The sequence below is a fragment of the Carassius carassius genome, chromosome 16 (genome assembly GCF_963082965.1).
Source record: "Carassius carassius chromosome 16, fCarCar2.1, whole genome shotgun sequence".
Taxonomy (NCBI): domain Eukaryota; kingdom Metazoa; phylum Chordata; class Actinopteri; order Cypriniformes; family Cyprinidae; genus Carassius; species Carassius carassius.
Window position 1 is genome coordinate 6,084,615 of NC_081770.1, and position 10,829 is coordinate 6,095,443.

The 10,829-nt window shown below is 38.1% G+C and overlaps 1 long non-coding RNA gene across 1 annotated transcript; it reads right to left on the reverse strand.

Annotated features, from left to right (window-relative positions):
* Positions 1-4,745: 4,745 nt before the first annotated feature.
* LOC132159056 (uncharacterized) lies at positions 4,746-10,342 on the reverse strand. The gene is made up of 3 exons (XR_009437750.1): positions 10,186-10,342; positions 5,172-5,255; positions 4,746-5,085 (listed from the first exon to the last, which is right to left on the reverse strand). It is a non-coding gene; the product is annotated as an uncharacterized LOC132159056 (long non-coding RNA).
* Positions 10,343-10,829: the final 487 nt, after the last annotated feature.

Genomic DNA, 10,829 nt, shown 5'->3' on the forward strand with positions numbered 1-10,829 from the left:
GTTTACGCGGACTTGGTATTGTTTGGTCTCCACCTGAAACGGTTATGCTTGAATTCTGCTATTTGAGATATTTAAAAAAGATATATTAATTAACCATCCAAGATGCAGATTACTTTTTTTTTCTTCAGTAGAAAATGAAAGAAAATCTTTAGCTGAAACGGTGGTCTTTGTGGTCCGGTGGAAACAAGTATTTTATGTAGCAACAAAAGAACAAAATAAAAAGAACAAAATAACGACAAAAGAACTAAATAAAAAAAAAAAATAACGACAAAAGAACAAAATAAAATGTTTACACCCCCCTTAATGCATTGTTTCTCCTTCTGGAGCATTAGTGAGCATATGAACATTTTGTAATAGTTGTTTATGAATCCCTCAGTTGTCCTCGGTGTGAAAAGATACATTTCAAAATCATACAGTCATTGATGAAAAGGGATCAAATCTGCAGAAGATGCTAGAAAACCACAGATCCTTCTTATTTTGCTATATCATTAACATTTTACATATTTTGCAAAGTGTGCAGAACTGTAACTCAAGATGATTTTTCAGATTTGATGCTGAATCATTTGGATCATCTTGTTGCTGGCAGACATAGCAGAAATAGCCCTAACTGTGAAGTTATGTCATTTTCTCATTTATAAATAAATTTATCTTTGAATTTCCATGACAAATTTCTTTCTTATTTCTCCCTCCATTTTTCTGACCCCTGACTAAATGTGTTAGTTTTGTTTAAAGGGTAAGAGCCTGAGAATCACCAACTGCTTCATTAGCTTAAGCATTAGATAAGCACATCACTTATCTACATATTACAGATATTTATAATACGATAACTGGATTTAACATAAATTCTTGCAAAAGCAAAACAGAGATGAAATAATTTCTTCACAACACCCCTACTGGAGCTGGGAATGGCTCAGATGTTTGTTCAGTATATATTTTTATATATATATATATTTTTTTTTGTTTTACTCTGTATATGTTTAGGAAATCCTGTCTGATATTCAGCAGCCATTTTATATGCTCCAGCACCTTATTCTCAATACATTCAGATACAATGTCATTATTCTGAGTGTGCAAATTCAAATTAAGTCTTCACTTAAAAAAAAAACAAAAAGAAAAAAAAAATCCATATTAGCAGCAAACATAGTTTGGTTCTCCTTATTTTAGTATTATATTCAACAGACTCAGAGAAAAGAAGGCCTGATTTGTAAATCTGGAAAGAAAAGTGTTTTCTGACAGCATGTGCATGAGAATCTGGTTATCATGGACATTTGTGGTTAATGTACATTAGTGTGTGCATGACTTGAGACGTGAATAGTGTAAGTGTGTGTTCCTGTGAATAATGCGTGGCTGAAACCACATCTACAATTTCACGTCCTCTTTCTCCGAAACAAAAACATTTAAAATACTGCTAAATAATGTACAGAATCCATGAATGCTGATGTTTGGAGAAAAAAAAAATGATGTGTGAAAGCAAAATATTTAAATATATCTTGTACCAAGAAGTGTTAGGTTTTTTTTTCATCTAAAGCAACAGTTAGAAATTATTTCTGAAAAGTTTCCATTATTCTTGCTATCACATTGGTCAGCCTTTCTTTTTTTGTCAAGAATGTCATGATGGTTTGTCAAGGTAAAAAAAAAAAAAAACAAGTGTACCATTTTAAGAATAAATGCAAATGCAATACAATATATTGTTCATTAGCATTACAGTTATTTCAAACAGTGATGCTTTGCCAGTAAAAAATAAATAAAATGACTTACAAAAGCAGTTTTTTTAGTAGTGTTGCATGACAAAACACCAGTCAGGCATGATGTCATGTGACTGACCACTCTGTATGAAAACTTTTTCAGCCACCAGTGAAAAACAGGACTATTTTACACTGTTACAAGCATTCAAAAACCATTACAAGCCATACATACCAGCAAAATGGTGTAGATACAGTATCTAACCACATGGGCTAACAAGACCATGCTAACCTGCTAAACCCTGACTTCTGGTATAAGTCCATTAGTGTTCAACACAAGAATTTATGAGGCGCAGAGTAGGATTTAAATAAATACAAAAAACATGTGCATATACACCTATAAATTACTCACATATACATGCATACTATTGGATGTTCAAAAATAGGAAGGAAGTAACCTGTCTATATACTCCATTTGCAATCATGGACAGGGATAGTGCTACAGCTGAAGTATTTAGCATTTTGCTAAATGTTCTTTCTTCACCCAATATTATAAGATCAATTACCAATTCAGTTAAGTCGAATGTGTTGCCTGCTCAACTGCCATCAGAAACACAATCTGAATCATGTACTTCGACGGCTGGTATACAAATCATCAATAACACGTAAAGTAATATTTTAGTAATGCTGGAATAAAACTGTTTTTGAAACCATGGTAAAGTTTGTACTTACTATAGTTTAGTACGATGCTGTAGTAAGACCATGGTTATGGTAGTTACTGTGGATTTAGTACAACAATCATAGTTGAACAATGATTGGTTATTGTTCTGTAGTAAAACCATGGGTTATTTTGTGGTTGACTTTTGTACGGTTACAAATATGTGAACTGAATGCTTTTATTTGTAAGTCACATTGGATAAAATCATCTAATAAATATACTGTAAATTTGTATATTTAATCTGCTCACTAAAAATAAACGTAAAATTGTGATTATGCATTGTTTTTGACCCATTATTATGTGCAAAGACATTTTGGTTACGGATTATGAACCACTGACCGTGGACAGCCAGCAAATGGTAATTATAAACCAAAAGCCTCTAAGTGCCATCTGAAATTTTCATCAAAAAATTAGGATTTTTATCAAGCTCCTTTACTTTAATGGCAATGTGCAGGTCCTTTTTCAGGCTATTGAAGTGAAATAACTGAACATAAATATAGGAGCCTGATAAAAATCCTAATTTTAGATGAAAATTTCAGATGGCACTTAGAGGCTTTTGCATCTGAACTCTTCATATATATATATATATATATTATGGATTGATTACCATTTGTAAAACCAGTTTTTCTACAGAAAACATGGTTAAATTTAAACCATTATTATTTTGTGGTTATTCTCAATTAACTACAACCCCCCCTTTTTGTTTTTCCATAAGGACACTAACTTAAAGGGGTCATATGATGCCATTTAATTTTTTCCTTTCTCTTTGGAGTATTACAAGCTCTTGTGCATGAAGAAGATTTGTAAAGTTTCAAAGACTAAAGTCTCAAATCCAAAGAGATCAGTTAAAAGTTAAGACTCGTCCACACCCCCTAAGACGCCCTGTTTAAACACGCCCCCACATGTCTACGTCACTCTGTGGGAAGATTTGCATAATGCCGCCCAAATGTTAACACAAAGAAAGAAGCCGTAACTTTTATTCTCTCTGTTGCTGCTGCCGCCATGTTTTGAAGACGCTGCGTGTTTCGTTGTGAAAGGAAATCTACTTGGTTTGGTCTTCCAAAAGAGGACACAACTAGGAATCAGTGGTTAAGTTTTATTTACAACTCTGTTCCAGATCAGTTCAACACAAATATTCAGATGTGTGCAGCGCACTTTAAAGAGGACGAGACTCACAGCCTGTAAGTACGTTTACATATTTAAAAAAATTGCCACTGATGATTCAAACACGAGTATTGAGCAGTAGAGTAAGCTTGTTGTATGTCAATTCTCCAATCACAAATGCAGACATAGTTTAATGTTTATTCAGTATTCAGCCAATCACAGGGCAAAGGATAGCTGGCCAATCAGAGGCACACCTCGCTTTTCAGAAAGATGAGCTTTGTAGGAAGGGCATAGAGGAGAAACAACAATGTACAGTATGTGGAAAATAATGTTTTTTGAACCTTAAACCACATAAATACATTTTGTAATCCACACACTGCCCTGGTAAATGTAACACTACTGAGTGGTTAGTTTTAGTACTGGCAAATACAAATAAATTATATCACTATATCCCCTTTCCTTTAGATGTAAAGAACAAGTTATTCCAAGTCATTATGTAAATAAACAACCGTTAAGACTCAATACATCAAATTACAGTCTCAAGAATTATTTACAATGTGTAGTAATAACATTCAAATATTAAACAGTCAACAAGGCACGTTTAGATATCAGTAATTGGTAGTCTATATATCTTGGTATTTTGTAATTGGATTAAATAAAGTGCAAGCAAGCATGTAGGCATATATTATGTGCAAAAAAAGGGTTAAAATCACATTACACTGTAACACTGTGACATTGTAATATAAAAACACACAAAAAAAGGTAAAGGTTTTAAGAAGTTAAAGTTTCTAAACTGAAAATGAAAATAACAAAGCACAGACTAGTTGAGTAAAAAGGCTATTTTGATTACCTCATTACACTTTCCAGGTAGTGATATCTTGTGGACATAGGCATCACTAAATCTTTGCGTAGTTTAGAGTGACAAATCATACCAGCATACTTTGAGGTCAAAATGTGTAGCCGCTGCGCAAAATGCATACAGGTTGGCAGGACTGCATTTGTGATTACATATTTACATTTGTAAGAGGCTCATAATTTTTATTTATTTTACTGATTGAATCAATTCTTACGTGGGAGGGATTCCCACAAGGCACATCATTGTCATCTTTCCTCTGTAAGATAGTGAAAAAAAAGACAGAAATTAACACCACTGTTTATGGTTACAGCACTTTAGACTGATTTCTGAAGGATCATGTGACTGAAAACTGGAGAAATGATACTGAAAATGCAGCTTTGATCACAGCAATACATTACATTTTACAATATTTTATAAAAGTAAAGTTATTTTAAATTGTAATACTATTTCACAATATTTGTGTTTTTACTGTTTTTAGTAAAGTCACACCACAACCGATAGACAAGCAGGACTTGTGTATGAAAATGTAAAAATAATCAATGTTCAATAAAACTGTATTCTGTACATTAAACCACAATTAGCACAGAAATTATTTGTACTTTTGATGTTTTGTGTTAAGTGAACACAAACACTCGGTTAGCAGAACTGATTCACAGTTTTCTAAAATGACACACTTCCTTATCTTACCTGATCCAACAGACGGTCAGGCTTGTTTTTCTCCATGCCTGTTTTGAGAAATAATCACACACATTTAAACACTAATTTTGCACAATGTTTTTATCTTATTATATTACCTGCAGGTAATACTTACCATGTCTGGATCTCCAGCAGCGATAGTAAATCAGACCAAGAACAGCTACAACCACAACAAATGTTCCTGCTACAATACCTAAAACTAAACATACAGAGTTATTAGTCCGTGTGTTCTTACTCTTATTCATAGACATCATTAGATAAAAGGCGGGAAAGACTTCTTTTAAGGTCTGCATGAAATCAAAATTGACTCTGTTCACTATGTTAGCACATACCATTACAATCCTTAATTCAATGATTTATATTAAATGAGTGGAAAATTTTGATCTTGCATTTGATGAGTTACACCTAGAAAGAACTCTAGGTATGCAGTGGGAAAGAGAATCTGACTGTTTCAAGTTTAAGGTTCAGTTGAAAAATCAACCTGCTACTCGGTGTGGCATATTGTCTACTGTTGCTTCAATCTATGATCCTTTAGGACTTATTGCACCTGTGCTGTTGCATGGAAAGAGAACACTACAGAAAGTATGTAAACATGGCAGTGGATGGGACGATCCTTTACCAGATGCACTTATTCTAAGGTGGGAGCAATGGAAACAAGGCTTGAATGATTTGCAGAAAATGGATATCTCACGAACATATGCACCAACTAGTTTCAGAAGAGCTATTCAAGCTGAATTGCATCACTTTTCTGATGCTAGTGTCCATGGATATGGTCAGTGTTCCTATTTGAGACTTAAAAATAAGGACGGAGACATTCACTGTGCACTAGTGATTGCGAAATCAAGAGTTGACGAGTGACGCCGATACAGGATGGCTGCCTCCGTGACGTGCTCTGCAGTTGTTTTTGTGTTTTTGTTAGTTTGTCCTGTCTTTAGTTATATTCCTGCAATCAGTTTCACCAGGGACGAATTGCTGGATATTCGGCAACACACATCTCCCGATATTTCACCGGTTTTCGACTATTCTGATGTTTTGCTGGACATTCTTGTCGGCGGAGCGGCTGCCCTGATCACACGCTTCAAGAGGACGCGCAGGCGGGGAAAGCGAGCGGGAGCGCTCGTGAGACTCAGAAAACGCGGATTTCGAACGCCGTTGCCTAGCATCCATCTGGCAAATCTCCGCTCTCTACCCAACAAAACGGACGAACTGCTTCTGCTCTCTCGGACAAATAAAGATTTCTCCCACTCTGCTGCTCTGTGTTTCACGGAAACCTGGCTGAATGACGCCATACCGGACAGCGCGCTCCATCTGCCGGACTTTCAGCTGTTTAGAGCGGATCGCGACGCAGAATCAACGGGGAAATCGCGCGGCGGCGGGACATGCTTTTACATCAATGAACGGTGGTGTACAGATGTAACTGTGTTAAAGAAGACGTGCTGCTCAAATCTCGAAACGCTCTTCATTAACTGCAAGCCGTTCTATTCGCCGCGGGAGTTTCATTCGTTCATTCTGGTTAGTGTTTACATCCCTCCTCAAGCGCACGTGAGCTCAGCTTTACAGAAACTCGCTGAGCAGATCACAGAGACAGAACAACAACACCCAGACTCTGTTTTAATCATTCTTGGGGACATTAATAAAGCCAATCTCTCCCGTGAACTGCCAAAATACAGACAGCATGTTACTTGTCCCACAAGAGACAGTAATATATTGGATCACTGTTACACCACAATAAAGGATGCATTTCACTCTGTTCCACGAGCAGCTTTGGGACATTCTGATCACCTTCTGGTTCATCTTATACCGACCTACAGGCAGAAACTAAAATCAGCTAAACCTGTATTAAGGACTGTAAAAAGATGGACTAATGAAGCAGAGCAGGATTTACAATCTTGTTTTGACCTCACTAATTGGAGTGTTTTTGAAGCTGCTGCCACCGATCTGAACAAACTCACAGAGACCGTAACATCATATATCAGTTTCTGTGAGGATATGTGTATTCCTACCAAGACTCAACTAAATTACAACAATGACAAACCGTGGTTCACTGCAAAACTCAGACAGCTCCGTCAGGCCAAAGAAGATGCTTACGTGAAGGGGGACAATGTCTTGTATAAACAGGCTAAATACACACTGGAAAAGGAGATCAAAGTGGCAAAGAGGAATTATTCTGAAAAAATAAGGACTCAGTTCACTTCGAACGACTCCGCATCAGTGTGGAAAAGCCTAAAGAAGATCACCAATTACAAGACACCACCCCCCAGCACTGTGGAAAATCAACGACTGGCAGACGATCTGAACGAGTTTTACTGCAGGTTTGAAAGAACACCCATCACCTGCCCTGAACACCTCTCCACACAACCGTTCACACCAATAACAACTCCTGCAACCAACCCTGAATGCCTCTCCAAACAAACGTTCACACCATTAACAGCTCCTGCAACCCATCCTGATCACCTCTCCAATCAACCGCTCTCACCATTCACAACTCCTGCAACCAACGCTGAATGCCTCTCCAAACAACTGTTCACACCACTCACAACTCCTGCAACCCACCCTGAACACCTCTCCAATCAAGCGCTCTCACCATTCACACCTCCTGCATCCCCCCTCTCCCCCACACCTGCAATACAGATCAGCGAGGATGCGGTGCGCCAGGTCTTCAGGAAGCAGAAAAGGAAAAAAGCACCAGGCCCAGATTGTGTTACACCAGCCTGTCTGAAATCCTGTGCTGACCAGCTGGCCCCCATCTTCACAAAGATCTTCAACAGATCGCTGGAGCTGTGCGAAGTCCCTTCATGCTTCAAACGCTCCACCATCATCCCCATCCCAAAGAAATCCAAAATTACAGGACTAAATGACTACAGGCCTGTGGCTCTAACGTCTGTAGTCATGAAGTCATTTGAAAAACTGGTGCTGGCCCACCTGAAGGACATCACTGGACCCTTGCTGGATCCTCTTCAGTTTGCCTACAGAGCAAACAGGTCTGTGGACGATGCAGTAAACATCGGACTGCATTATGTTCTGCAACACCTAGACAGACCGGGGACCTATGTGAGGATCCTGTTTGTGGACTTCAGCTCTGCCTTCAACACGATCATCCCAAACCTCCTCCTGCCCAAACTAACTCAGCTCTCCGTGCCCACCTCCTTCTGTCAGTGGATCAACAGCTTCCTGACAGACAGGCAGCAGCTAGTGAGGCTGGGAAAATACACATCCAGCACCCGTACAATCAGCACCGGAGCTCCCCAGGGCTGTGTTCTCTCCCCACTGCTCTTCTCCCTGTACACTAATGACTGCACATCTAAGGACCCCTCTGTCAAGCTCCTGAAGTTTGCAGATGACACCACACTCATCGGCCTCATTCAGGACGGTGACGAGTCTGCTTACAGACAGGAGGTTAAAGAGCTGGCTGTCTGGTGCAGTCTCAACAACCTGGAGCTTAACACGCTCAAAACAGTGGAGATGATCGTGGACTTCAGGAGAAACCCCCCTGCACTCCCCCCACTCACCATCATGAACAGCACTGTGACTGCAGTGGAGTCATTCAGGTTCCTGGGCACCACTATCTCTCAGGACCTGAAGTGGGACATTCACATTGACTCCATTGTGAAAAAGGCCCAGCAGAGGTTGTACTTCCTTCGCCAGCTGAGGAAGTTTAACCTGCCACAGGATCTGCTGAAACAGTTCTACTCCACCATCATCGAATCCATCCTCTGCACTTCAGTAACTGTCTGGTTCAGCTCAGCTTCTAAATCTGACCTCAGAAGACTACAGAGGGTAGTCCGGACTGCTGAGCGAATTATCGGTACAACCCTCCCATCTATTCAAGAACTGTACTTATCCAGAGTGAGCAAAAGGGCTGTTAAAATCACTCTGGACCCCTCACATCCAGCACACTCCCTCTTTGAACTGTTGCCATCTGGTCGACGCTACAGAGCACTGAGCACCAGAACGACCAGACACAGGAACAGTTTCTTCCCTCAGGCAATCCATCTTATGAACAGCTGATAATAACTGTGGGACACACTACACTATTTATATTTATATACACTACACTTTTTATCCAACACACATACTTAGCGTACACGTAAATCTTTTGCACATAATATACATGTACATACATGGAACACACTATACTACTTATATTTATATTTATATACACATACACTTATTTATCCAAACACACATACTTAGCGTACAGTTACAATTTTTCCACATAATATACATGTACATACATAAATGCTCTTTTTAATATACCTGCCATACATTGTCAATTTGTATATTGTCAATCCTTACCCACCTATTTGTATTTTTTTGTATTTTTTATTCCTTATTGTGTTTTTTGTTCTGTCGCTGTTATGTTGCACTGCGGAGCTCTGTCACGAAAACAAATTCCTCGTATGTGTGAACATACCTGGCAATAAAGCTCATTCTGATTCTGATTCTAAATATTCAGTCAAAAAAAACATTTTTAGTTTGCTGCAAGCGAGAAATGGTCAGAAGGTCATTTAAAACCAAGGCTGGCCTCTATTTTCCTCATTTAATATTCATTCTCACTTAGAAAATTGTTACAATACTGAAGTCACAAATTCCAGTTCAAAGTTGCGTACATTTATTTCAATGTTATATAATTTTAGTCTGCTAATGTAACACTCATTTCCTCCTTTATCTATACTGGTTAAAGAGATCAACCAGCCTTTCAAACTACAATGACCTGCTCCTACCACAATAAACATACAGTATGTTAATAGAGGATTTCAATAAACTTAAGAGAGTGACAATGAGACTGAACCATTTCATTAAAGTCAAGCTCATTTTCATGTTGCTATGACTTAAATATTGAAAGCATGTATAAAACAGTCAGGCCATGCTTGATCTGTATCAACCACACATAACCTAGATTCAATTTCTACAAAGAAGTAGGTATAAATTAGCATTTAATCGAACCGTCTAGTTAACATTTGAAGTGGATCAAAACCTTTCAATAAAGTTGTCCCCGTTCTTGTCGTAGGACAACTTTGATGTTCTTTTTATGTTTCACTTCAAATATTGACTATTGTAGTTGAATGAAGTGATGCATTATTAATAAATTCATTATTACAGCCTACTACATGTGCATAAAATGTTACCTTAGAAGAAAAGACTGAAGCCTAGAGAAAGTGCAGCCTTATGAAAGAGAAGACAGAAAGATAGATCCCACTGAAGACTTCAGTCAGGCCTAATGAGCTTTAACCCTGTTGTCCAGGAAAGCAGAGCTCAAGGAAGTGCAGCCCAGAAAAGAGAGAGAGAGAAGAGAGAGAGAGAGAGAGAGAGAGAGAGAGAGAGAGAGAGAGAGAGAGAGAGAATCCATCACAACCAATCAAAACATTACAGCTGCCATAACTAAAGGTGTGTCACATAGAAGAGCACAACAACAGTCAGATTACGAATGTAAAATGAGCTTTTGAGATTAAAGACTAGGGTGTAACATCCAGTATTTTACTGACTGAAAACGACTGACAGAGATCAATAGAGCAATGTGGCACCCTTTGAGAATAATGTTTATACAAATACCCTATTATAAAACTTTAAAAAAGAAACAGAAAATATGAAAAAAAAAAAACTTACTCTTTCCAGTAGAGTAGGATTCTTCTTTGGCTTTGTCTGTACCACACATACAACATATAAAATACAAGAAAAAATAATAAAGATTAATAATAAAAATGTGCACAAGACATTATGTTGACATTTTAGCTCAATGTGGCAGTTTTGCACATTTGTAGCCACTGGAAAC